Below are 4899 nucleotides of genomic sequence, written 5' to 3'. Positions count from 1 at the left end.
CAAGCACAGCCCCACACGAATCGAGCTGTGAGGCTCCTTAGGAGTCACCTTAGCTCTCAGTAGCTCCGAAGTCAGGCAGAGGTTCAGGTCTGCTTCTGTCTGGGTAGCTAGGCCTATAATCGAATCCAAGGAGAAATTACACTCTGTTAGTAAGTAACTGTTCTGTCTTGGTAGGCGTGTTCTGACACTTGGCCTGTACCCACTCTATGGCGGATACACAGTTTTCAGTTTACATCCTGTTTACATCCTGTTTACACGTGTTAGCTTGCATAGATAGAGAGTTATTAGTTCCGCAGCAGCCTATTCTACATGCCTCAATATTCTCATGCAAACCTCTTTTCAGCAGCATGCAGGAAGCCCAGAGGACAGCACCAACTATCTTTTATACTCCACATGGCCATGTAGAGTGGGGGGCTCTTGGAGTCTCACGGGAAGCTACATTTACTACATTTTTACAGCACAGTCCAGCATAGGCACCAGTTCTGGTGCTTGCAACATCAGATGTACGTCATGCAAATCTCCCCAAGGAGCTCTTCCATTGGTAGTTTTCCTTTTTCAGTTTCAGATTCATTTATGGATCTCTTAAGCACCTGAATGCTGTGCTTTCCCAAGCAAATGCATACTGATACCACTAGGACACCCTGCCTGAATCTCCTAAAATTTCCTTAGGCAGAAGACAATACTGAGAACACTTGTCTAAACTGTTTTCTGACTCAAGAGATTCATGCTGACCCAGTCTTCCCCCCTCCTCCCCACAGGCTTATTAGACAGATGTATAAGTTTGCCTAGGAGAATAATTCCCGTGACTTTGAGATAGTTACTTATATCCTCAGTCCAGTGTATGTAATATGTGCAATGTAAAAGGCAAGCAAGGTACGTTCACCAAAAGCCTACCTTCTGACAGTCTGCCATTGCAAAATATAGTTGTTACATTGTTCATAAGAGAAATCCAGTTAGCATTTCAACGCCTTAACCAAGATGTCAGTTCTTTCTTCATGAAGGCCAAGGCTTGAAAAATTGGGAAGCTCAATTCCACCCTGTGTTTCAGGGACTTTAGCAAGACAACTACACCAATTCCCATCAGCAGACTTCAGTAGGAATGCATCCTTCGCTTTTTAGACTTCTGAGAGGTCGCATTCAAGGAAGGTGATAAAAACATCGAACAGGTTACTCTCATGCTGACGATTTCCTCCTGAATACAGAAACAAAAATCTTGACTAGGTGTACTTACCGTCCAATACTTTGAAAGAGCGGAACTTGGAATTTCTACAAATTTGTCCCACTGTTAATAAATTCCTTCTAAATTGAACACTGCACTTCCAGCCACGTCAACAGTTGCTGGCATCAAGGCAGCTCCCTTTTCTCACAGAAGGCTCCAGCAGTTCAGGCCTAAGCCCCCAGGTCAGGGCTCAGTGCTGCCCCTGGAAACAGTCCTCCGTTTCCTCAGCACTGCAGAAGCCAGGTCGCTCTCTCATGGAATACTCCAGCAGCCAGGGTGCTAAGTTTCTACCTTATTTTTCCAAAGACGATGACAAAAAATGGTGTTAGGATACAACAGTTAATATCGGCCTCCTCAAAGAGTGCAAAGCACTTCAGCCCTAGTAGCACTACCTCAAACATTGACATCTTGGAGTCTCTACTGGAAAGCCATTCTTGCAGTTCCTTCAAATGACAGCATGAAGCTAATGCCGTCCTGCTATCTAAAACTTTGCAGCTTCTCCCCAAACTACCGCTGTTTCCCCCTAGTGGCCCATCTGCCTCCTCCCATTTCCATTTCCTGTCTTTAACAGTTCATTGAGCTCATTCACAAGTCAACCCTCAGCCACGTATCTGATCTCTCTCTAGACAGACAGGCAAGACTTGATAGTAAAGCCTTTGGTTACTCTTTAAGAAGATGCAAGTTCTTGGATTTTCTCTCCTGGAATTTGTCAGCAAGAGTTGAGCAGAAAGTCTAAAGCTGCGGGAAGGAAAAAGGTATTCTGCATCTCCAGATAATACCTAAGTATCAATAAGAAAAGCTAGCCTGCTGGTGTTTAGAAAAGAATTACAAGGAATAAAGAAGAAAAATCATTCAAAGCTTTTGGTTTTGTTCTTTTCTTTGCAATTCCTTTAAACTTGATGAAAGCAAAGAATTTAAAGAAGTCACATTTCATCATACTGTGAGTTGAGTTTTGCTGACAGAGAACAGATACAGGTAATCATTACATCTACAGATATTGTGCCCATACAAGGAAACACCTGGTCTTTCAAGCAGCAAATTAGAATTGACTTCCAACAGTTAAACCTGTCGTGCTCATAAACTAATCAAGTGTACCTAAAACGCTCAAAAAATCCCCACATCGCCAAACTCACCTTTTTAAACCAGGACACTTTCTGAGTACAGTCTCCTTGTAGTACACAGGACACTAAGCCCTTAGCTATGAGAAGGCATTGCATACGCTTTGATTCTACATATATTCCAGCTTTTATCCACCCTTAAGGAATTACTACCATAAAAGCTCAATACTGACAGAAGTTTTCTAAGCACGCAAATGTACTGATTCCTCAATTTAATATTCTCCTGCAAACAGCTGAGTTTGCATGGATAGTGGTAATACAGCCTCTGTTACCTTGGACGCCACACTTTGGATCTGTCATAGGACCTCTGGATGAAGCAACGGAAAAATGACCATCTCTCTCTTTACATCTGAACTTTGGCCAGAGAGGCCACCCGCACCTAAAGATCAATTCAACAGAACACATACCATAGGTTAAAGAAAGGTAAAGAAACTCCATCATTGCCTCTATTTATAATTTTGGGGTTATGGCGGTATTCTTTCTGAATAAACTACTGTAAAGCAGAGGGGCAGTAGAATTTTACATTCGAACATTTAGAGTTTACTCCCAGCCCCTCCAGCAAAGTCCAATTGCTCTTAAAGAATCACTTCTAAAAGGCCAGGTGTAGACAGCCCAGCTAGAGTCACCAGTCCCAAGAGATTAAATATTATGCCAAGAGATTCAATGCTGACACCATTTAGAATCTGTACAAGAGCAGGGAGGAGAGCGCTTCACAGCCACGCAGTTGCTCCTCCACTTCCGCAGATTCCTCCCTCCCCTCTTCTCTAACCACACTCCCCTTCTGAAAGCTCTGCTAGGGCTGCGCTTCCTGCGCCTCGCAAAATCTTCCTCATCCTCAGAGGAGGAGGAGGGGGAATCACTGTAGGAGACTGCATGTTTCCATCTGCAGGCTTGTCAAGAACAACAACACAAACAAGATTAAGAACACACTATGTCAAAAATCAAGAGAAGTCTACCTTGGAACGCACTGTGAGAGAGATCTACAAATTGTCCAGCTCACTATGTTCCTCAGGCATGTGATTTCCAAAAGCGTTACATGTTTTTCCTTGTGAGAGCAAAATTCAGTCTTTGCTGGGAAGGCAAAAGGCCTAACTAGTTTACAACCAAAATTCAGCTACAAATTGCTCATTTTCTCCAACGCAACTGACACAGAAAGCACCCAGTTTCACTGAGCATGAAGTATCCACTCTCTGAAACATAAGCCACTTGCACATACCAGTCTGTCTTCCAAAACTGAGGCCCCCTCTTCTTTCCTAAATGGACTGCTCTCAAGAATGCTAAACAAAGTGCTCATATCATGCAACAGAGAGCATTTTCCAAGTTCCAAGTGCTTACAGAATGCAAAACAACCTCTGTCACCACACTCACCGTTACCGCTTCTTTTTGGACTTGTTCTTGTTTAAGTAGGCTTCCACAGAGAAACAGTCCAAGAAGAAACTAGGATTGGCAGCTGAGGGATTAGAAAAGAACATTGCACTTCTGTTCAGTCTGACTTTTGCATACAGTAGGCCAGAGCTGTGCAAAGGCACTGTACTGTGCTTGCGAATCTATTGCCCCTGATTTCCACTGAACTTAATGTTCAAAGCAGTTACCAAAAACAGCAGGAAAAGGAAAGAAGGGAGCTCCTGAGACAGCTTCAATTAATTATGATGCATACAGGAAAGGCTTTTGCCATTAGCTTCTGCAAAGTAACTTGAAATTCTTTCAGGAATGACGCCAAGAATGCAAAACACTGAGTGTACTTGTCTAGCCAGCTTTTAATAATACCTTCTCAAGTAAGTAGCCAGATGCCAGCAAAGGAACATACATGCTCTCTTTACCTACCTGCCAACTAAGAATAATTTCATATTATTTCTCAGTAAAAAAAAAAAAAAAAAAATTTTCAAAAAAAGAAAATTGGTCCTGCTTTCTGAATGCAAGATAAATGATATGGAGTATAGAGACAGAGCACATGGAAAACTGAGAAATGAGTCTGTGAGCACTGCCAAGCCCGCGCCTCACTCCTCCAGCACTCTTCTCTTTGATCACAACGGCAGGAACTTCTCTCCTCTTCTCTTCTTTACTCTCCTGTTCCTTGAATCCCTCCACTTGGTCCAGTGATGCCATCTAACTTCCTTTACACCAACACTCACACATGCTTCCCTGTAATCACGCATTCTCTTCTGGCACTCTTCCCACTAGGAAAGCATACTTCAGTTTTTCTCCCCATTTCAAATTCCACAGTTTGCACCTTAACGGAATGCCGCCCCGTACTCTTTTCTCCCACTTGACACACTATTTATAGTGCCTTTATGCAACTTTCTCCCGTCCACCTCCCTGAAATCCACACACTTGAACCAAGTCACACCGCTCCACTCTCTAGATCGCCCAGGCCTTGTACTGAAGCCACTCTGCTTAAAATCATAGGGTAACTTTTCTGAATTAGACTTCCAGACCATTAGTCAACTCTCATTCTTCCTTACTAGTCTACTGCCTTTGGCACATTTCACCATGCTTCTTTTTAGGCATCTCTTGCCCTACCTCCATTTCTTTCCGCCACCCTCCCTAGCTTCCTCCTTCCCT

The sequence above is a fragment of the Apteryx mantelli genome, chromosome 20 (assembly GCF_036417845.1).
Source record: "Apteryx mantelli isolate bAptMan1 chromosome 20, bAptMan1.hap1, whole genome shotgun sequence".
Taxonomy (NCBI): domain Eukaryota; kingdom Metazoa; phylum Chordata; class Aves; order Apterygiformes; family Apterygidae; genus Apteryx; species Apteryx mantelli.
The sequence above is the reverse complement of the archived record's forward strand: the minus strand, read 5'-3'. Positions refer to the sequence as shown.